Below are 24,785 nucleotides of genomic sequence, written 5' to 3'. Positions count from 1 at the left end.
TGATCTAATTATGGGCTTCTCCTTGGCCTTGTGTAATCACATTTGCTGCATTTTGGCAGAGATGTTTTCCTTATTTTGTTGAACTGCAACACTTGACAAGATGTTCTCTCTTAAGATGAATAATGATTTTTCTTGGGCAAAAAAAAAAAAATGAAACAGTACCTTAAAAGGTGATTTGGGAGAGATTATAGATATTTGACAAATCATGCCAGTATTAAAATATCTGTTACTCTTGAAAGCATGATCTGTTTGTATCCTTTGTGTATGTGTCATTACTGATGGAATTCATAGGAGATTCTTATTTTTAAAAACCATGCATGTTACTTAAATATATTATTTCCATGGGGCCTAGGAACCTGAAGAAAATGTTAGGTCAAGGGAAAGAAAGCTCTGGAGAGCGTGGCAGAAAGAGAACCGGAGACTGTATTCAGTGAGAATATTACATTGCAATTGACAAGGCTATTCATGAAAAGATATTTGATTACGGTTACCATGGCAGTAGGAAACACCTGAAAAAAATCAATTAAGGCCTATTTCGGCAGGGATCCAAATGCAATCCTTTATTCATGTGTAAAAGAAGACAGGAAATGTAAACACTTGTAGGAAAGACAGCTTCATCGTCATGTGGTCCCTTCAGAAAAACTCTGGAATATTACAAGAATAAAAGTTTAACTCTTTTGTATGTATGAAATGCCACTGTGCTATAAAGCATTTTATGTGGAAGATCTTTATAGCAGAAAGAATGCATCTACGGGTGCACAGCCTGCTTACCGTGAGAGTTAGCAAGAAGGTGTATGGGCTCCAATGACACAGTAACCTGGTCTGGGCACCTGCACTCAAGGGTTAGGAACTGAAAGCACTCTTCTTTTTTTTTTTTTTAATTTTTTTTAAATTTTTATTTATTTCTAGGAGAGAGAGAGAGACAGCGTGAGCAGGGGAGGGTCAGAGAGAGAGGGAGACACAGACTCTGAAACAGGCTCCAGGCTCTGAGCTGGCAGTCAGCACAGAGCCCGACGCGGGGCTCGAACCCACGAACCGCGAGATCATGACCTAAGCAAAAGTCAGACGCTTAACCGACTAAGCCACCCAGGTGCCCCGAAAGCACTCTTCTTTAACTGAATGGAAATGACTGCAAGTCTAGAATTAGTGGATCAGAGCTCTAAGGACCTAGCATGTGGAAATTGCATTCTGAATATAATTTCACAGGGAATAAGGTGGGTAGATAACGTTTTTTTTTTAATCACCTAATTGATTAAAGGACATAGATATAGCATGGTGCTTGGGAATAATTATAATGATAATAACTGCCTTTATAGCAAGTCAATCCTTATAAAATATCATAAGGTTTGGTTTTAGACTTTTCCAAGTGGGAAAATGGTATTAATGAGATATTTAGTTATTATTTGCATATAAATAACAAGAATGTTTATGTCCTTCTTTAGATGTATTCACTCACTGAAAAAATATTTATTTGCTACGTATAATGCACCAGGCACGGTACAAGGTCCTGGGAATAAAGCAATGAATCATATAGACATGATTATTGCTCTCAAGTCATTTATTATTTTGTGGAGGAGACAGGAAAGAAAACAGGTTAATTTCAACACTGAGCTAAGCAATCTGATACAGGGAATCAGGGTAAGATGGGAGCACAGAGGTTGGGAGCTGCAAGGGATCCAGCCATGCGGACAGGGGCCAAGGACAACATGGGACATGGGCCAGGTATCACAGAGCAAATGCTGGCAGGACAGTGGGGTAGGAGCATGTGGTATAAGGGGGTTAACTAGAGTTGAGGCTGGAACTTGATCAGGGTCCAGAGAAACACAGCTCTTGCAAGTCCCAAAGCTTGGCCCTGAGCATAACCAGGATCCATTAAACGTTTCAAGCAAGGGAACAGCATGAACTGGTTTGTGATACCTGCCGCTGCTACCTTTGACATCTAGTTTTGAAACAACAATTTTAGAAGAATCAATCCAATAATTTACATCCTGAAATATTTGGACCACTAACTGGGATTTGAATAGTGTGGTCTTAGGTGAGTCCCTTTACCTTCCAAGTACACCACCTTGTCATTTACAAGGGCCTTTTTAGTAATGTTCCTCTGTGACGATGTGGTTTGTTTTTTTGTTCGTAGACAGATTTGCTTACAGTATGAATATACATATGTGTATGAGTAAACTATCTTTGATTACTCAGAACTCTGACATATCCACGAGCTGACAGATCTAAAACACTTTAAACACCTTCATTGCCACAGTGAGGCCCTGCCTCCCGGTAGGTCAAGCCAACAGGATGTTGGTACCTGTCATAGAGAAGGATGTGGGTTTGCATGAGTCACTGTATGTAAGAGTGAATGATGGTGTGAAGAAGTGGTCATAAAGCATTGGAAGCATGCAGTGAATGACTTTCATAGTCTCTGCTCTTTTTTGATTACACCAAGGACAGGTTTTTATTGAGTAGCATATAGAGTGTGGCAGTGGTTTGAGTACTTTAAGGCCACAGTTGAAATAAACCAACTCTCGCTCTGTTTGGTGGACAAATCTACCAAACATGTAAAGAACAGAAATATTCTCGTTTTAAGTCAGAAATATGCCTTGAGGACAAAGGAAGGTCATAGATCTGTAAGTTGGTTGTAGAGTAAATTTTCTCTTAAGGGTTTGCTGGAGAATGTGGGCCTGAAATTCCGTTTTATTATAAGGGAATGGGAATTTGACAATATATTTTGCTGAACAGTTTTGCTTAGCATCAACAATGCTAATTTAACAATGTTATGTGTTTAATGTTGGTATATAGGGTAATCTTGGTATACTGAAGAAAGGTTACCAAACATTTACTCAATAAGTGTTTACTTGGTACCTAACATCTGGTAGAGATGTGACTTAATTAGATGAAAAAATTCTCAGTAATTTATTCTAGACTGCATAGTGATTCATGGGATAGTATAATATGTAGAGTGATGAAACGTGCTTAAGGGAACACAGATGAAGTTATTTAGTGTAACTCTGAGTTGGGGCAGGAAGTACTGGAATTATCATCTGTGTCCCCAGAATTCTTAATAGTTCTTAACAGTTGAAATCTAATTCTAGTAAAACTATGCCATATGAAAAATCTTAGGGCAACCAAGGTAATTCAAGAACTAAGGGAAAATGAAATATTTAGAAGAATCCTTTGAACCTGGTCATGTTGGCTTTTGTTCTATAAAAATGAAGGTATGGTGATCTAGCTGGCTTCTTAGACATCCATTCATTCATGCAGCACATGTTTGAGCTTCTGTGTTTCAGGCACTATTCTCGGGCTTGGGATTACAGAGATAAGTAAGACTGATAAGGTCTTTCTTTGGGCTGTCATGGAGCTTAACTGATAGGGTATCCCAAGACTTAGAATTCTATCTGCTCTGGTACGTGCAAAGACAGTCTTCAGTTGCCCCAATTAAACCCGGGCCTTTGCTTTGAATTTTGGAACAGAAGGACATTCATCAAAAAGCTGGAATCTGAATACAAATCAGTCGTTTAGTAAATATTATTGTCCCGATGTTAATGTTTTGGTTTTCATAGTTGTACTATAGTTATGCAAGATGTTAACATCAGGGAAAGCTGAGTGGAGGGTTTAAAGGAACTCTGTACTCATTCTGCAACTCTTCTGAAAGTCTAAAATTATTGAAAAAACAACCGAAGCTCAACCAAAAAAACCAAACCAAAACAAAAAACTGGACCTTGGCTGTGCTCTACTTTCTATTGTCTGTGTTTCTCATGTCACTTTTATCCTTCTGTTTCATTGTCCTGGTGAGTCCGGTTCAGGCAGAACAGACTAGTTGATGGTCAGAGTAGTGTTGGTCTCTTGTTTACATACATTACCATCCTATGCTATATTTTTCGATGTCAAAGGCTGTCTTCTTTAGCACGTATGTTACGCAATTTTCAGAACCAATGCTTACTGTGATCATTTTGGTCAATGTCATGAATACCAAGGCAGAGGAGGAGAGACCTTTCAGAGACGATTCCTTTTCTATATTTCTTGGGAACTTGGTTGTGGGGGTTTTAATGTCATTCCTTATTTTGTGTCTGCATCTAAGGATGCTGGATTTGGAAGAGTTCTTAGAGATCTAGTCCAGCTCTTTCATTTCACAGATAAGAAAATGAAGGCCTGGCCACATTAAAGGATTTGGCCAAGGTCAGTTTTCCTAGTTGGTGGTAAAGCTTGAAGTAGAACCAGCTCTTTTGACTTCTAGTAAGATATTTTCTCTGTTCCGAGCTGCTTCCTAAACCCTTCAAATAGCTGGGAGAACTCCACAGGTGACAGTTCATTCTATTATAAACAGACTCATACCATTTACAATGTTCAATATTAGAACCTGTTGGGAAGTCTAACACAGGAAATAACCCTGTGAGCAGCAGTACACATGATTGCTAAGAAATATTGGCTGGATTGGATTATCCACCAAAAATTAATCAAAATATTCCTTCCATTTCTGTGATAGGTTTTGCATCTATCTACATATCTGGATTGACATCAAAAATAAAAAGTGCCAAAATGGGACTATCCTACACAATTTTGTTACCTAAGAGACTTAAATATAGCACAAGTGTTTAGGTGATTTTTTAAAATATTGCATTAGGTGAGGTTCACGTATCTGCAGAAGTCGTATGAATCAGGCTCATAGAAGTCTTACCAATTTTGCTTAATATCGCAAAGACTATGTGTCAAAGAAAATGGTTGCAAATTAAAGCTGACTGACATACAGCAGCTGTGACTATAGCCCCCATCTAATCCCAGTTTATTTCCCTTTCTTTCAGATAAGCTCAGTGATGTGATCAATGAATCTAGATAATTACAACTATTAGAAAAGTTGTGTTTTTATTTTCCTTCCTTGGCCTATATAATTTCCTCCAGGGTATCACAGCTATTGGTCCACCCTTACCACAGTACCTATTCCCTCAATCCAATGACCCCCCTCCTTTGACAGTGTGGCTCAGCCCTTCATACTTCCCCTTGAGCCTCCCTTGCTGCCTGTTACAATGTTCCTTGGGCCACAGCTAACTGGGTGCACCACAGAGCATGGCTTAGTCTTCAGGGGTTGCTCTGCAGACTTATTCTCTTCAAGAGTCATAGTTCTTGAGGAACCACTTTGCCATCATTATGCACATCTTGGCTTGGATCAAACCGGTGAAATAATGGAAGACTTCTCTACAGCTCTCTCTTGTGTGATGCTTTCCACAGGTCTTATCTCTGCACCACGCATCTCCCAACCTGCTGTCTCTTCCCTGATCTCTTCCATTTTCCTCTTCTACCCTTTCTCCTATATTCTGTCTCTCCCCTTTTCTTTCCACCAAATATCTCCACAGAACCTTTCTGTATACCTGGATACAAAGGTATATAGGATGAACTCTGTTTCTCAAGTGTGTACCCCTCTGGTTCCCTAGCTGTCATCCCCTACTGACTGGACTTTGTCCCTGCCTACCATGGGAAGGTCTGTCCACCATCAGGGCTCTTCTCTGCTCATTCTCTGCACACTGTCAACCTCCATTTACACCAGGAAGTCTCGGAAGTAACACAGTGATGAGGAATAACTGTCAAACAGCATGAAGATATTTAATGATGGTTTAAAAAGAGCCTGGGAATAAAGTTGTACGAGAAATTTGTTACATGTTTAATTTAGGAAAGATTGTTACAGTATTGGGGAGGAAAGGAAGAAAATATATTGCTCCCCATAAAAATGCAGAAAAAGATAAAGCACAAACAGCCCCTCTGTTACGTTGAAATATTGTCATCCTGTGATTAAATGGAGGCAGCAAGGTGGTTTCTGTTTAGCACTTAGGCAAGAGAGATGGGAGGGAGACAGAAGGCTTCAAAGCTGTAGGTTTGGGTCTTCTCTAGAGCTTGGTTCAGAAATTAAAGTGCAAACACAACGCAGTGACATGGGGATTCTGAGGAGGGTCTTCAGAGGTGCAGTCCTTGTACTTGGGGAGGGAGATGGGCCATGAAATGAACTTGAACTTCAGGACATTTTGACACCTCTCTGTTTTCCTCAGCTTGACAGCACTAACAGGAAGCAAGGTCACATCATTTCTGTTTTTAATGTACGAAAACTAATATTATGTCTTTTCTATCCTGGGAATCTAAGAAAAGAACCATCTTGCAAATGAGTCAGCCTGGAGTGTCCAGATAGCTCAGTCAATTTTTGGCTCTGTGCTTTAGCACATTCTGTTAATAGGGTGGATTGCACTGGTGTGTCAGGCTTCAGAAAGTGGTAGGCATTTCCTAGCCTATCACTCATTTGAGCTACTGAACTCAGGATCAATAAATATTCCATTACTGCATTATTTATGGCCAACTATAAACAATTTCTATCATTAAATCTTTGCCTTTTAGTTGTCTCTCATTAGCAAGGGATCAATTTCAGATCCCAGTCTGGGTCATGCCCAGAATTAAGGAAAAGCAATGTGTAAGAATGTTTATTCATATGCATATATTATACTTTATATTAAAATAGATACACGGTGGCAGTTATTTCTGTATCTAATATTTTCACACTGTTTCAGTTCTAAAAGTCACCTTGGGCTTCATGTCAGATGTGGTGGTGATGTGGGAGAAGCACCGGATAGCACTTAGATGAGCTTGGGATCTTAGCCTATATCTGCATGTCTCTAGCAACTGGTTGTGTGACCTGTCAAAGAAGGCATCTGCCCCATGTGTAAAATGATGAGTTCGGAGGGAATGATGCCTAAGTTTCTCTGTAGATGCGATGTTCAAAAACTGGAAGAGGATTGTAGAGGGTGGTGGTAGATGGTATGTGGGAACAGGATTTAAATAGCATCCTTCTTGATGTTCAGAATTGATATTAGAACAGTGATACTGAAGGCCATTGTATTAAGTGGGAGCACCCTCTGAAAGATCACCCATCGCTTGTGAATGTTCAGGGATGGACTCTTTCCTACTCGAGGGGGCAAATTCTACATGGGAGAACACAAGTTATATCTGAGTTAGAATATTGCCTGTGTGCTGGAGGCAATTAAAGATACATTTTATTCACTACATAGTGTTATTTTTTGTTTCATTAGCTGTTTTGTTTTTAAGGGGAATGTTAATGCTTTCATTAGGCTCATCCTGTAATTTGCCACAGCCCTCACCACTTGGCCCCCTTTACTTTGACCTCCTTCCCCTGAAGGTATTTAAATGGGGAAGAATGAGCCCAAGGAATTAAGAAGGCAGAGCTGGCCAGTTACTCAGGCAACAGCTACTGAGTACCAGCCGTGTGCCAGGCAAAGTAGGTGGCACTGGGGTTACCAAGGGAGACACAGATGCAGCTTCTCTCCAGTAGAGCTCACATTCTAGTTAGGAGCACTGGCACAAACATTTTTTTTTTTTTTTTTACAAATACTTAAATAATGACAAGTGTGCTAAGTACAAAGGAATCCTGCAGTCCACTGTGGATGCGTGTGTAGCAGGAGAATCTAATTTAGTCTAGGAGCAAAGAGAGATTTCCCCCAAGAAAGGGATTTTTAAGCTGAGACATGAAATACAAGTAGGAAACAAAGACTATATAAGAAAATGTTGGATGAGAGAGGAAGGTACAGAGGTGGTTAGGGCATAGCATATTTGAAAGTGAAGAGTTGATGTGTTGAGAAAGATTAACATGTATTAGCAGACCGTCTCTATGTCTGTTTCTTCCAAACTCATTAGTAATGGGCTGTATGGAAAAACAGCAATGAAAACACTGGATTTCCCATCTTTTCCTGTGAAACTTGCTTTCTGCCCCCTACATAGCCTTCCCATTGAGGTCAGTGAGTGATTCCCACAATCTCCCAGTTATTCAGAATGGCAGGGTCATTGTTGTTCTCGACTCCATCTCTTTGCACAATACTCTGGTCTCCAAATCCCATTCCTTCTTTCTTTGACTCTTCTACTTCCTTTCCTTCCCTCTGGTTCCCACCCTTGTGTAGGCCCTCACATTCTACAACTGGTCTGTCACAATAGAGTCTGAGCTACTAAGTTTGATCATAAGGGCCCTGTTCCCCTGGCAAGTAAAGATGTGTCTTCCGGAAAACACTAACTTATACAGGCTGACCTTTTCAGTGGATGTCTTTGCCCTTCTGTCACCTAAGGAACAAAGACCCAACCTTTTAATCTTCCACTGAAGCCCTAAACTCCCATGAGAGCATATGTCTCCTTGTTCTGCATCTTGAGTTCTTCAGCCTGACTACACTGTAGAACACTGATGATGATCTGTTATCATGAGCGAGCATTTTGAAAGAAAGGAAGTGTAGTAAAAAACATACCTTTGGGAGAGTGAGATGGTTCTTTTACCCCAATACCCTGGTTTGATAGTAACTTTTTTGTATATTCCGTTTGTTCCTATGCACATTGATCTAACAAATTTTCATCATTATATAATAGACCCTTGAGCTCTGCTTATTATGCCCTGTGGCAGACTCTAGTTTTTAAGATGGCCGCAACATGCTCTCCCATCATCACATTCTTCTTTCAGTATGAATTTCTTTTATCAGGAGGAAGTTATCATGTTCACTACCCTTGAGTCTGGGAAGCCCTGACTATAACCAAAGTCATTCTCTGATGACTGGGTGATAAAAAGTGATAGGGATTCTGCAGGTATTTTTTGGGGTGCTTGCTCCTGGAATCCAGGCACCACATGCCTTGAGGAAGCAGCGAGCTCCCATGGGGAAGGCATATGGGGAGGCCACGTGTAGGTGTCCTGGACAAGAGCTGTAGCTGAGGTCTGAGTTCATTGTCAGCGTCAGTTGTGGACTCAACAGGCTTGTGAGTGAGGAAGCCATTGAAATGATCCTGGCACCAGCTATTGGCTGACAGCAACCACCTGAAAGACTCAGGGAAAGAACTGGCTAACTGAGGCCAGTAAACTCCCAGAGCTGTGAAAACGAATGAAAAAATGGTTTGTATAATTTTAAGCCACTTAGTTTGGGGATAATTAAATGTTATAGCAATAGATACCTGGAGTCATACCTTAAACTAGTAAAATACCTGATATAGTTTAACATTAGGGTTCATCCTGAGGAAAAAAAAATTCAAAAGGCAAAATAAATACTTTATTACAAATATTCCAGCATTACTTGTAACCTGAAGATGATGGGGAAAGAAAATCAGATGTCCATTTTTTTTCTATATCTACCCACATTTGCTTTTCCACCTAACATATCAACACCTTGAAGGCAGGAATTATGTTTTAAACTTTGCACATAGTATGTTCCTCTATCCCATATTATTTTTTAATAGAATGATGTATTCTATAAATATTTGTTCACGACTTACTTTAATAACTTTTCAGTCTAACCAAATGATTTCATTCTATCATTTCAGAGCTTTTCCTTGTTTTATAGGTGAGGTGATGTGTCTAGCATTGTGTTCTCTATGTACTCAAACCTTCTGGCTTTAATCCTAGGGCATGCTTTACCACTGGTGCTCATTGTCCTAAATTTTCTAACAATATTTGTAGAAACATGATAGGTTGTCACATGTCTCGGGAGTGCTATGTCTTTGTCCAGGAGCCCTGATGTTTCTTTGAATGGCTTTGCTGAAGCTCTATGGAAACCAGTAATTCAGACAGCAGTCAACCTGGGGAAAGTGCCCATTGGCCTTGGTGGGAGTTGCATTTTGGGCTCAGTGATAATGTGTCAGAAAGGTTCCACCGTAGGACTACCCTAAGTTTTCTTGTGAAATACCAAGATGGTTTGTTACTCTGGTATCTTTAATAACTGGTCTTTGTCAAAGTTGAGAATGGAAGAAAAGATCATACAAAAAATACCAGCTGTGGAGTCAAACAAGATTTGAAATTTGACTCTGCCATAGTTCTGGTGCTTCAAACCAAGTTTACTGACCTCTCAGAGCCTCAGTTTTCTCCACCTCCTAAGTGGGAAACTTAGCAGTTCCAATCTCATTGGTTTTTTGAGAGGAAACAATAAGATGGTATATGTAAAATGCTTTTTAAAGTACATTTCTCTTAGGGGCACCTGGGTGGCTCAGTTGGTTAAGCGTCTGACATCAGCTCAGGTTATGATCTCACAGTTTGTGGGTTGGAGCCCCGCGTTGGGCTCGGTGCTGACAGCTAGCTCAGAGCCTGGAGCCTGTTTCAGATTCTGTGTCTCCCTCTCTCTCTGACCCTCCCCGGCTCACGCTGTCTCTCTCTCTCTCTCTCTCAGAAATAAATAAAACATTAATAAATAAATAAATGTTAAAAATTTTTTAAATAAAAATAAAATGCATTTCTCTTAATAAGCACTGAACAATTAATATGACATCCTAAAAATTCATGTTGGTTAAACTGTTTGAACATGTAAGAGCTCAAATATCACCTGAAGTGGTCTAGAAATTTGCATTCAAAGTTTTTGTGTGACATTGGGCAAATCACTTCATAACTCTGGGCCCCAGGGAAGGTTTGGCTGGAGGATTTCCAAGATTGTTATCTTCTGAATTTAAAATTCTGACTTTTACTAAGTAACTTATATGACATTAAACCATTTTGAATTTGTTAGTCTTCTAATTGGTTTCCTTGTAATTACCACTTTGTTTGTCTTTTAAATACTAGGTGACCTTCTGCCATGCTGGTATTTGGTTTGCTAACAGTTGGAAGATGTTTACCCTTTGCAAACATTTCACTAGTAATGACCACAATCTTTATAGTATCACTGCATTTTTGCTAAGAATGTATTCGCTCTTCCATCTTCATAATTTAATACTCAATAGGATAATGCATTTGAGAAGGTATCAAAGCTGTTCTTAGGGCCATGTTGGCTTTCTGTTGGTGATGTCCAGCCTTGTATACCAAACACTGCCTATTATCTTCCTTTATTCAGTCAGGACTAAGTAAAGCTTAAATCACACAGGACATTTGTGATTTATAGGGGTAATAATTTGCAAAGGGTTGCAGTATCAATAATCAATAAGTTTGATGTTATTGTCCCCATTTACTGATGAGAAACTAAACCCCAGTTTATGGTTTGTCACATAAATACAGATAAGGAGAAATATGTAATTTCAGAGCTGAGTCTCTAGGCTTTGTCTTGGTTTTAGAGATTGCCCCCTACTACCCCCTAGTGTGGTTCTCTGTTGGAGAGATTCAGGGCCATTCATCCTGTATGGGTTGAGGGAAAATTGCTAAACAATCTTTAAATATTTCCTATCACATCAGCAAATTAGAACATATAAATGAACATATCAGCAAATTAGAAGTGGGAACATATCAGAAATGTAGCTAGGAGGGATCAAGGAAAGAATAATCTCTAAAAATGGTACTCTTCAACAATAAAAAATTAAGAAATAAATAGGTTAACATTAGCAGTTGTCAAGGTTATGATGAGGAGATCTCAGAGTCTACACTGGCAGCAACACCAGGGACATTAAGAGAAGGCAGGGGGCCTATAGGGCCTTTTTTTTTTTTTTTTAATCATCTTCAGACCCTGCAGACCGTACTCTCTAGCTTCTTTCCAGTTGCCCCTTAGCTAGATCTGGACCACCTAGCTATACCGCTTAGTTAAGTGGCTGTAAAAGCAAGACTTTAATTATTCTAGCATGGTAAACAGAACAATGTAGTAAGCACAGGATAGTGAGAGGAACTAATGTGCAGAAAAAATTGCTATGGCCGAGACATAAGAGGCTTCTCTGAGCTTCAGTTCTCTTACATCTCTAATATTCTATGACTATAGCAGTAAAATGTTTCCTAGTGATTATAAAGGTAGGACAGAAATATATCCTCAGATTGAACTTAAGACCCAGCCATCTCACTGAATATGTTCCACATGTGACATCAGATCTAGGCTCTACCTCCCCATTCACTTAGGAATGGAACATCTCCTTCCATAAGATATATTATTACAAAAACCAAGTACATAGAATGTTCTGCTCTCTTACATGTTCCTTCTCAAGGAAGAGCCTTGGAATGCAGCATTGACTTGAGAGTTCAGAAAGGAATGGATTGAGTGACATGGAGTTAACTGAGAAATGTTAGTAGAATAAACAATGGGCAAATAATAGCAGCTTTGTTGAGCGGTTAAGATGTGGAATGTGTTTTACATACATCACTCCTAGTTTTCATAATAGACCTGAAAGGAAGACAGTACTATCTTCAAGTGACAGACATGGAGGCTGAGTTTCAGGCAGAATAAGAAATGTACTTAAGGACACTCAATAATAATTATGAGGTCTCTTTTTCCATTAGAAGCAGACAGAGATGGGTAGAGGAAGTGTCTTGGCTAGAGAGTGGTACAGATTACATCTGTCTTCCTCCTACCTTTCTGACAGGCCTTAGTAGAGGCAAGGAAAAGATTTTGAAACTGAACATTTTGAAGGGGTTGGAAAATCTGAAAGGCAGGATAGACTTTTGGCTTTTGAGAATCTGTGGCCTCTTGGTATTTTGATCAGGAAGCTTTGAGGCTTCTGGGAGTGTGAGCTTCTTGAGTCTGTTTCAGTAGAATGATTTCTTTGGAGCTAGGGAAACTTCTGGCAAGGCAGTCCTACTTGGTACTGCAGACCAGAAAAAATCCCAAATCAAGGCAAGCTGGAGCATCTGTTTGGGATGCTTTCTGCTAGAGGCAAAAAGAGAGAGAGTGTGCTTGCTTTGTTCACCAGGTAGGAAATCTGGGACTCAGGACAGATGCTTTGTCTAGGAATAGAGCATTTGGTTTAGATGTATTTATTGACCATTTGCTTTTTATGCCTGTAAAAACTGACATGTGACATGGACCACATGGAATGAGAAATCCCAGCAATAGCTACATTTATTTTGAAGTATATATTTTAAAAAGTCAAGATGTATAGAGGCTATTCAGTTATACAGATTCAGGCCATATTGATTCATGTGCATTCTCTATGGTATAACCAATATAATAAAGCCATTATGTACACAGCCATCAGTTAAAATAATTTAATATTCATCTGGCATATGGCATATCATATATTTCAAAATGTGGAGTATTTATNGTCCTAAAATGCTTACTTTCAAACTTGAAGGGACTTCAATTATTCCATGTAGTTTCGATAACATTCTTTTATCTTTTCAGACCAGAGTCAAAATATTCGTACAGTATTCATACTGCAGCACCTTCCACCCACCCTTTGGTCGCTTGAACTGCCCTTCTTTGGTTCTTTTTCCGCTTTCTCAGATCTTTCTTGAAGTGTAGTAAGCAGAACTGTACTGGGTATTCCAGCTGCAGTTTGGTCTATCATTGTCGGAATGGCTTCTGCTACGCCGTGGTCTTCCAGCCGGTCTACTGTTTCTAGGACTATAAGATCTTCTATAGTTGTAATCAAAGGACCGGCTTCTTGATCTTCTTCTTTCATAACTTCGGCTTCTAGAACGTCTGTATCTGTCATAATCATCATAGCGTGAAGAACTGTACACATTCCTCCCTTCCTTGGCTTTCATTTGATTTGGAGTCTTCCGATCTCCTTGTGCAAACTGTATTTCAATTTGGCGTCCACAAATCCATTTTCTGTCCAAATTATGTAAAGCATCTTCGGCATCACGGACATCCTCAAATTGAACATAAGCAAATCCTCTTGGACGACGCGTGTAGAAATCAAGTGGAACATACACATCAACTATAGGACCATAACGACCAAATTCTCGTCGTAAATCTTCGGACCTGGTATCGTCGGCCACGTTCCTTACGAACAGAGACGTGTTGGGGGGGCGCAGGTAGCGGGACATGACGGCGACGTGAGTCTCGGCAGGGGTACTAACGGGCTCACTAAACCGTCCGCGGATCCGGCGGCGGATCCTCAGACACTCTCAGCCAGAGGGCTCCGCTCTTGAAGTATATATTTTAAAAAGTCAAGATGTATAGAGGCTATTCAGTTATACAGATTCAGGCCATATTGATTCATGTGCATTCTCTATGGTATAACCAATATAATAAAGCCATTATGTACACAGCCATCAGTTAAAATAATTTAATATTCATCTGGCATATGGCATATCATATATTTCAAAATGTGGAGTATTTATTCAATTATAAAAATAATCTCAGGAGAATGAGAAGACATGCTACAGACTGGGAGAAAATATTTGCAATGGACCTATCTAACAAAGGTCTGCTATCCAAAATATAAGAATTCCTGAAACTCAGTAATAAGAAAATGAAAACTTTAATTAAAAACTGGGCAAAAGATGTAATCAGACATCTCACCAAAGATATACAGGTGGCTAATAAGCACATAAAAAGATATTCCACACCATAAGTCATCAGGGAAATACAAATTAAAACAACAATGAGATACTACTACCACCTATTAGAATGGCCCATATCTAAACCACTGACAACACCAAATGCTGGTGAGGATATGGAACATCAGGAGCTTTCATTTATTTCTGGCATAAATGCAAAATGGTACAACAACTTTGGAAGACACTATGGAGGCTTCTTACAAAACTAAATGTATTACCATAGATCTAGCAATATGCTCCTTTGTATTTAGCCAAATGAGTTGAAAACTGATGTTCACGCAAGAAACCTACAAATAATGCAGGTTTATAAATGTTTATAGTATCTTTATAAATTCCAAGATGTCCTTCAGCACGTGAATGGATAAATTGTGGTTCATTGAGATAATGGAATATTATTTAGTGCTAAAAAGATATGAGCTATCAAGCCATGAAAGGACTTGGAAGAGTCTTAATTTTTTTGTAATTTTTGTGATTTTTAAAAATATTTGATAGAGAGAGAGACAGATCTGGAGCAGGGCAGGGGCATAGTGAGAGGGAGACACAGAATTTGAAGTAGGCTGCCGGCTCTGGGCTGTGAACCCAGAGCCTAACACAGAGCTTGAACTTGTAAACCACAAGATCATGACCTGAGCTGAAGTCAGCTGCTAAATCAACTGAGCCACTCAAGCACCCTAGACTTGGAAGAACCTTACCTGCGTGTGACTAAGTGAAAGAAACCAGTACCAAAAGGGTACATACTTTATGATTCCAACAATAGGACATCCTGGGAAAGACAAAACTATGGAGCCAGTAAAAAGATAAGTGGTTATTGGGGGTTAGTAGGGAAGGAGGGGTAAATTGGTGGAGTGCAGAGGATATTTAGGGCAATGAAACTATTCTATCGGATACTATTATGGTGGATACGTTCATTCATTAGTTAATGGCTATTATATGTTAGTACAGACTCCTAGAATGTACACCACCAAGAGTGAACCATTAAATATAAACTATAGACTTGGGATGGTAATATGGTATAATGTTGAATCATTGATAATTTAAAAATGTTCTACTCTGATGAAGAATATTGATAGTAGGGCAGGCTGTGGGAAGGGGCAGAGAGTATATAAGAACCCTATGTACTTTCTGCTCAATTTTGCTATTACCTTAAACTGCTCTAGGGGTGCCTGGGTGGCGCAGTTGGTTAAAAGTCTGACTCTTGATTTTTGTTCAGGTTGTGATCTCATGGTTGGTGGGATCAAGACCCATGTGGGGCTCTGTACTTTCAAGGCAGAGCCTGCTTGGGACTCTCTCTCTCCCACTCTCTCTCAAAATAAATAAATAAACCTTAAAATACTTCTAAAAAATCATATATTAAAAAATAATGTATGCACAAAAGAAGAAACAAAAAGCATTTAAATTCTACCATCCAGCAATAACAACTGCTCACTTTAGCATACATCGTTATATCATTTATTCAATGATTATCAAGGAGAACCTACTAAATATCAGGTATCATTCTAGGCATTGTGGCCACAGCAATGATTCCAACAGACAAAATTCCTTATCCAGTAGAGCTTCTATACTACCTGGGATGGAAGAAGACTCAAAAAATAAAGCAAGTGAATAAAGAAATATAGTATCTTAGATGTTAATAAATGTTCTGAAGGAATAGAAGCAAGGAAAGGGGTATAAGGAGGACATAGGTGTAGAGAAAGGAATAGGAGACATGTTCCTATTTTAAATAGAGCATTTCAGAAAGTGCCCATTTTTGACATTTGAGGGAAAACCTGAAGGAGGTGAGAAAATGAGCCATGTGGATATTTCAGGTAGGGCATTTTGGGCAGAAGGAACAGCAATGATGGTTATGAGATTTCAGAAACAGGAAGAACATGGTAGCCGCAGGAGAGTGAGCCAGAGAAAGCTTTGTAGAAGTTGGTCATAATGATCAGGATTAGCCACATCAGGCAGGACCCTGCAGGACATGCGGATGGCCATGTTTTTGGGTTTTTGTTTTTGTTACTTTTTGGAATGGAAGTCATTGGAGAATTTTGTATAGAAGAGTTATGGGTTTTGACTTAAATTTTAATACAATCGCTCTGGTTGCTATTTAGAGAATAGACAGCAAATGGAAATGATTAAAACAGGGAGGATGGACAATATGGGGAGAAAGTTAAAATGGAGAGGTTAGGCTATTTTACTAACCCAGATGAGCCACAGGGTTGGCTTGGACCACGGTGATAGCAGTGAAGGTGCAGAGAAGCAGTCAGATTTTGGGGAGATTGTGGAAAAGGCCTGCCAGTGTTTGCCAGTGGATCGAATATGGGATGTAAAAACTAACGTGGAGATGAGAGATCTTCAGGGTTTCATGCGTACCTCCAAGTTTGGAGCTGGCATTAGTTAAGATGAGGTAGACTCTGAAAGATGTAGATTTTATGGCAACCAAGACTGCCGGAGACTGGTTCTGGATGTGTTTAGCCTGAGACTTTTTTCCATGCGAGTGAAGATTTAGATGTATGTGTTTGGAGCATACGAAGAGATCTGGACTGGGGTTTTCATTTGGTAGTTGTTTGCTTAAATGCGGTGTTTAAAGCCAGGAGTCTGGTTGAGATCATGTTGAACTGGTTGGTACAAAAGGAGTGTTAACTTATTGAGTCCTTGAGCCCTCCAACAGAAAGAGAGCAAAGGTACAAGAGGTATTTCTTCACATGTATTTTAACTTAATAATCTTCTCATATGGTGTTTTAGCTTACTCCATTTTCCTTAGTAATTATATCATGAGCATTTTCCCATTTTAGTATATATTCTACAATACGATCTTTTAAAAAACAAATTGGGAGTTTATCTTCCTAACAAAGAGTTGATATAATACCATTTTTAATATCTTATGAATGTATTATCAGACGTGCAACCAATTGTTGTCTGTTGTATAACTTATGAGTTGCTTATAATTTCCCTATATTATAACATATTCAGTGGATATTCCTAAACACATATATAAGTATGTCTTCATTTCTTTAGGATAAATTTCTAGAGTGGAATTGTTGGATTGTTTGTTGAATTTTTTCAAGTTTATTTCTCCAGAAAATCTATAACAAGAAATTATTAGAAGAAAATGCTATTCCTTTATACCATCCCCAAACCATTCTATATCAAGCTTTATAATCTCTGCCAATCCGATAGGTGAGAATGGTGAATAAACAGTTTTATCATATCGCTTTAGTATTTTTTTATGATTAATAATGTAATTGAGTATCTTTTCGCATTTATTGGTCATGTGTAGAGGATGATTTCTTTTGCTTCTTAGCTATGGTCCAGTTGCAGTATGAACAACCAGGGACCACCTTCTGCCCTCCTCTCCCCTATCAGCGCAGCCTAGCTTGGGGCTGACTTCCATTGGTATAAATAACAGAATCAGATTCATTGTCTTTACTGGTGTATCTCCAGTGAATGTGGCTGGCTTTGGGCGGGCCTCTCTTCATAAATTTGCTGTTTATCCAACCCATGATCAAAACAGTGTGTAAAGGACAGAGACAAATTCTCTGCTAATGTTCTGTCCAACATCTGAGTTCAGAAGTTCAAGAAGATAGGATCTTTGAGTTAGGCGCAGCCAACCATGAGTCTGCAGCAGCATACTCCAATTCATATACTTCTTTTTTTAAACAATTTGTTGTAGTTGCCCTATAGTTAACAGCTGGAGTTCATTTCAGGAAAAGTTAATACTGTAATTTTTACATACTGAAGAAACAAACCATATTTGGAGCTTGGAAAATAATTTCAACTTTTTTTTTCCTTAAATGTTTCAGGTTTGGGCAAAACTAAAGGTATTCTATGTCAAGCCTCTCCCCCTTCATTTTCTAACCCCTACGTATTTAAAAAGAAATCCAATCTACTTTGTTCTTGTTCCTTTACCCTTAAGTCGTCAAATGCACTTTATTAAGACATGCTTGATGTTCAAAAGAATTCGGGGCTTTGTCTTTTTTACAACTAGGAAATCTCACTTCATTGGCTATAATTAGAACTTGAGCCTCAAGAGGATAAAAGTCAACCTGAAAATTTCAAACTCATGAGCTAAGAGAATAGCTGTTTTGCTTATTTCCTTTTTCCTGGTTATTATTTTCATATGATTCTTAATTTCTATTTTAAAAAAAAGTAAAGTTCCTAGGAAACATACTGATCAAGAAAGATTGACTCACAATCTTCTGATTAAATTCCAGGTTTTCAAGAGGTTTTTCAGAGAAGTAAAGTGGTATTGTGTTTTTCCAAGCATTTTTAAGGGGCCCGTTTGAAAACATTCACTGACATTTTCTTTTAGTGCATAGGGCCCATCTTCAAGTGATCCAGACTTTGTGACAGGTCCCCAGATAGGCATGATGGAGAAGCAAGTTTTCTTAAGTTGCGTTGTTTCAACTTACTAGCAAGCCTTTTATACAGTTAGATTTCTTAATAGTTTTAAATTTTTAATTTAATTATTACTTGGCTATTTGACTATGGTATTACTATTCCTTAATAAATTTACATTTGAAGAGTCAAAGAGTTAATCCTTAAGTGAGAAATCTTCACTTATTTGCCAAATGAGGAGAAAGGGAAATTCTCAGAACCAAGAAAATCATACCACCGGAACAATATTAAAAACAAAACCAGGACCAGGGAGTGGCACTACCTTTGTCATATATTCTGACATGGATGACTTATGCGCCAATTAATTTAGTTTTCCATCTTTACTTTTTGCCTTTAAAAATTTTATTTTATTGTGGTAAGGATACTTAATATGAGATCTACTCCCTTTTAATATTTTCTGAAGTGCATAATCCAGTATTGTTAAAATTAGTATAATGTTGTACAACAGATGCCTAGAACTTTATTGGTCTTCCATTATTGAAATTTTCTGCCCATTGACTAGTAATTTCCCATTTCCCATTCTGCCCATGTCCTGATAGACACCATTCTAGTCTCTCTCTCTCTCTCTCTCTCTCTGTGTGTGTGTGTGGGTGTGTGTGTGTGACATTCTCTTTTACATTCATCCACTGATGGATATTCAGGGCTAAAAACTTGTGTAGATAGTTCTCCAGAGAAGACATACAAATAGCCAGCAGGTATATGAACAGATGGACAACAGATATATGATATTTAGTGTCACTAATCATCAGGGAAATGTAAATCAAAACCACAGAAAGTTATTACCTCACACCTGTTAGGATGGCCGTTGTCAAAAAAACAAGAGACAAGTGTTGGTGAGGATGTGGAGAAATTGGAACCCTTATAATACTGTTGGTGGAATATAAAATGGTGCAGCTGCTATTGAAAATAGTATAAACGTTCCTCAAAATACTAAAATAGGCTACCCTATGATCTAGCAATAATCCCACTTTATCCAAAAGAAAGGAAATCAGGGTCTTGAGGAAGTATTAGCACTCCAATGTTCATTACACCACTGTTTTTGTTTTCTTTAATTAGCAAAATAATAACAATAGCTTTACTGAAATGGTAGTTTTAAAGTAACACAAACATTGGTTTTTGTTTATTTTCTGTTTTAAGATGGCAGACTAAATACAATTTGTGATCTGCCTCTTCCTATTTTTAGAAAAATAGGAAAGATTTTTGTTTGTTAGTGATTAAACATATACCATATACTCAAATCAGCTTTTGGCGTGTCACAAAATGGGAACTATCCTAGGAGAAGGGAGACATAATCTCTTTGCTAAATGAAGAGGAAGCAGAACAAAGATGTTCCATAGATGAGTTTGTGGAGGGAACAGGTAGGAGGTGGCCCACAGCAATGCCACAGTCTACCTCCAGGTGAAGGTAAGAAGTGTAGGACTTTGGGTGTGGAGACAGGGCATTACTCCTCCTGACTGGCGAGAACTTGGAAGGGAAAGGAATATTCATTCTAAAATACCAGTCAGTCAGCCTAGTGGTACATCTACTCCCCCCACCCCCCACCCAACCCACACTAACACATAGGGAAGACACACACGTGTAAGCCTGCAGCAACTCCAACCCCTCCCTATAGAAAATCTGGGTGAATAGATGTAAAAGATAATTTAAAAGATAGTCATCTGCAAAATACTGTATTATATATATATATATATATATCTCCAGAGAAATATAAAGAACATTTTAAACATAAAACAAGAATAAACCATTACAAAACAGAGCTAGAAATCTTAGAAGTAAAAACTGTAATTCTACCATGCAGATATTCCTGCTATTAATGCCTAAGCATATATCATTCCAGTCATTTTCTCTGCACGTTTTTTCAAAATTCTTATCATAGTCAATATACTACTTCTACTTGTTCCCCCCAGAACAGTTTAGGAATAAGCCTATTAAACATGCTACTAGATACTAATTAATATATTTTCCACTAATTAATATATTTTCATGCATTGACTTTTGATACATAGTACTTTCTGAAACTTTTTATTATAGAATCTTTCATTAATAAGTCCATGCTTAGGGCTTGCACCTGGTTCTTTAAGACCTGGTGGCTTCTTCATTGTCTTCTTTTTCACATTAAGTTTGGCAAAGGTGGGAGCGTACACTTTCCCTTTAAATGCAGAGTGTTACTTTCATGCTTAATATTTATGACTCTTATAATTACTCTTATAAAAGATCCACTATTACTAGAAACTTCAGCTCTTGGGTTAATAATCCTGCATTTTAATGAGCCCTAGGTAATTATACTTTGAAGTCCAAGACTTCTTTTCAAAAATTGTAAATCGAAGTTCTTCTTTTTATAACTATGGAATTTTAATTTCATGTTGAAAAGCAATGAAAATTTGCACATTATAGCACAACTGTAATTTTAGAGGGAAAAATCAGTAATAGAGTAGGTAATTTTAATTCAGGTCACTTCCATACAAGGGTAGTGAAAATAAACTGAGAAAAATTTTCTTCAGAAGCTAGAGAATTAATCTATTACTCACCTTGAAAAAGGAGCATATAAATAGGAAGACCCATAGAACAAGCTGGTTTCTGCTTTATGAAAATGATTTTGTCAAAGCCAAGTGTCACTAACATCAAATAGAAAATAAGGATTTTAATTGCTAGCTTTCCTCTAACTGGGTCATATGGCCACACTGACACTGCTAGTGTTGTAGGAATTTGAGTTGTAAAGTGGACTCATTCAGCTATCTTTTCCATTGTAAGTGAGTTCCCTGCTGCCAGTTGACCTCCTACATGACAAATGTTTCTTCCACTTTCCTCCAAAACCTTACATTATTCTCCTGAGTCTTGAGACTCAGTATTAGGCAGTTTCTAGGTATTTAAATTGTTGTCACAATTTTGCCCCAGCAAATTTAGTTTTTCAACATGGCCTATTGTGAGGGTGAGGGAGTGGAGTGCCTAGATGCTTCCTTGGCCTTGGAATGGGTGAAGGAGCCTTGGGACAAACTCAATACACATGGTATGGTTCTGTCTTAGAGTGTTATGTCCTTCTATTAGAAATGGCATTATAAATAACCTGAGGCAGGAACTCAGACTTAGAGACTTTTTGTCTTTCTCTTAGCTCTGATCACAATGTCTTGTACATAATATGGTGGATAAGAGCAAGCTTACTGGTACAAGTTCCATGGGTAAGTCTTGTGTCTCTTAAACTTGACTGTGTGATCTTACATAAGGTAACTTCTGCAAGACTCATTTTTTATCTCTGTAAAACAGGGTTCTCATCTTCCCCGTATAATTATGATTAGACAAGTAATATAATCTTCATAAAGATAGTGGTTCTAAGGATTTGGTAGTTGTTATTAAGCATTAATGGTATTGACTTGGCTTCAAAATACTGGTTGATGTACTGAAAAATTCATCTGTTTTCAAAGGATTTATGCTCCTTAAGGGTGAATATGAATCAGAAATAGCAGTTATCTTTTGTTTAGACACTTTCCATATGTAAGTATTGGAAAGATACACATTCCATATGTAAGTATTGTTAGCATACTTTCCATATGTAAGTATTGGAAAGATTACTTATCATAAGAAGTATTTGAGGAAGTCCATTTTTAACCAGCCAGGCAACTGATAACATTCTCATCAGTGCCTATGGTGCAGGATAGGAGGAAGATCAGTTTCACAGTAAATAGACCTTTTCCTATACGAAGCAGCTGAAATTTTTAGGCAGTTTGCTAATTAAACATTACTTTCTTGAGGTTAAATTCTAAAGGATATATGTACTGTGTTATCTTCTGAAAATATATGCTTTGTTTCCTTGAGTAACTTCACTATCAGTTCACAGATTATCTACCTTTTGGGGGGAAGAGATTTATGGAGAAATTAAAGCAAAAAATTCTACATCAGCAGTGCTGGATTTATAAATTGGCTTTTTTGATGAAAATTAACCTCTTGTCCCTTGTTATATTTATGAGACTTAATTTAGGGTGATTATAGCTTGGTGGCTTTATTCAACATCAACAAACAAAACAAAACAAAATATATATGTAACAAATGACGCTTACCCTATTCCTAAATATCTTTGATGAGTTTGTTGTATGAATGCGAGACTGGATAAGGCTGTCACACTTATAGTTGAGATGGTGGCCTCTTGAATTAATACTCTCAGGAGGAGTGGGGTTTTTTTTTAGGTTTTAATTAATAATGAATAATTTACTAATGCAAGGTCTCCTATTTCTAATTATTTCTATGGTAATTAAGTCCATTTAAAAAATAACTATTCTCATAGGATACAAGGGAAAGCACAAACATGAAGGTTTATGCAAACTTTAATTAGACATATGGAAAAACACGTCAGCATTTTAAAAAGGGAAATGTACTTAAGGAACAGATACACAATTTCTTAAAAGCTTACTCATGTTGACCCACTAAGCAATGTCAAGAGAAAGTCAAAACTCAAACCACTAGAAAATTGGGTCTGTGCCACTAGAAAATTGGTGCAATTCAAAGTGTCAAGCAAGCAGCTATGAGCAAAATCTGTGCTTCAAATGCAATTACACCACAATAATAATAATAATTACTTGTTTTTATTATAATGTAACCTGAATCTCTCCAGACCTCACCAGCCTATGGATATAAATGAGGTCACCTTATTAGTCATTATTCAAATTACTCTGGCTCATTGCCTCCACCTGTATAATAGAGTTCTCTGAAAAGTCTTCTTCAGTTATTTCTGCAAGTCCCTAGATGTGCTCACCTACAAACATGCCCTTGCTATATCCTGCTGCTACTCTGCCGTTAATGATTCTCCAAGGACTATAGTCTCTTTCACCATCTTTGTCTGCCGCTGTTCTCTTGGGCACTGTGGGTGACTCTACTTTTCTACCAAGTTGCATGGGAGAGGCATTGAGCCAGCAGTGTACTCAAGATCTTTGCTATTCAAAGACAAAGTATAGGGAGAAGAATGGTTCTTTTCCCATTGGATTATTTTCTGTAGGTGGGGGTCCACAGTGACCCAGATAGGGAACAGTTCTTCCATGGGACTTTACTGCTCCATATGGAATACAGATAGGAGTCTGATGGGGGCAGGGCCAAGATATCAACACAAGTAACAGATCTCTTCAACACTATGGATCTCTTCTAAATAATGTTCTCATGCATGTTGGCCCTCAAATATATTGAACTTTAAACAAGCCCACTATACCGTTTTGTCCAGCCATCGTCATAATCATCATAATAGATAATACACTGAACATTTATGGGGTGCCAAGGACTGCTATATAGCTCACCTACTTCCTACAACTTCATGAGTAGGTAATTATTATTAGCCTCACTTTTTCACATGAGGAAACAGAGGCCTAGAAAATGTAACATACCCAGGGTCATGGAACTAGAAGCTGGTGGAACAGCATAATAGGGAAATCTTAATCTTAAATTTGACTCAAGATGGGGAGCACATTAGAATAATAATGGTAGCTACTATTATTACTTCCCCCTTATGTACCAGGTACTTTGCAGATACTATCTTATTTAATCATCATGAACTCACAAAGAGGTATTAATATCATGAAATTGTAGAGATAAATGGATAACATAGAGTAAGTTATTTTCCCAAAGTCCCCTACATGGAAAATAGGAGAGCCATAATTTGAACTTAAGTATGTCCAATTGTAAGCATCTTTGCTATACGTGAAGTTCTTACAGAAGTAACCTTTACTGCCTTTACATATGCTTAAGGATTGGGTTTTATCTTCTTCAAGTGTTTGAATTTCTGAGTTCAACTCATAATGTAGCAATTCACTGCTCTGTATTCTTGAACAAGTTACTCAAGTGTTATAAACTTCAGTTTCTTCGTCTGTGAAATGGGGATGATTATAACAGAACCTACCTCCTAAAGATGTTGGGAGGCCTCAATGAGATAATTTTTGTAGAGGTCGTAGTTCCTGGTACATAGAAAGTGCTCAGTGTATCTTGGCTGATATTGGTATTATTAACAAAGTAAGACACTGAGTAGGATGGTGCTAAAGCAGTCAAATTTTAAATATCACTTAGAAAGATCAAAGCCATACTGTGAATCCTTTAAGAAATTTAAAATCTTCAATACCAAACAAATAGTCATTTTTAAAATTAGTTTCCATACAAAGAAAGCAATTCTATACTGCTGAAGAATGGGAATTCTCTTCACACTTTAGGATTGAGAAGGCAGGTTTGTGACCCTGCCTCCAGC

General features: G+C 38.1%; 1 long non-coding RNA gene and 1 pseudogene across 1 annotated transcript in view; one reads left to right on the top strand and one right to left on the bottom strand.

Moving 5' to 3' along the window:
- Nucleotides 1-24,785, top strand: part of LOC144221843 (uncharacterized) — a 238,470-nt gene that overhangs the window by 136,571 nt on the left and 77,114 nt on the right. The gene's annotated exons all lie outside the window — the stretch shown is intronic.
- On the bottom strand, nucleotides 12,947-13,771 carry LOC144221851 (serine/arginine-rich splicing factor 10 pseudogene; annotated as a pseudogene).

The sequence above is a fragment of the Crocuta crocuta genome, unplaced genomic scaffold (genome assembly GCF_008692635.1).
Source record: "Crocuta crocuta isolate KB4526 unplaced genomic scaffold, BGI_CrCroc_1.0 scaffold151, whole genome shotgun sequence".
Taxonomy (NCBI): domain Eukaryota; kingdom Metazoa; phylum Chordata; class Mammalia; order Carnivora; family Hyaenidae; genus Crocuta; species Crocuta crocuta.
Note: the sequence above shows the minus strand (reverse complement) of the source record. Positions and strands in the feature narration are given on the sequence as shown.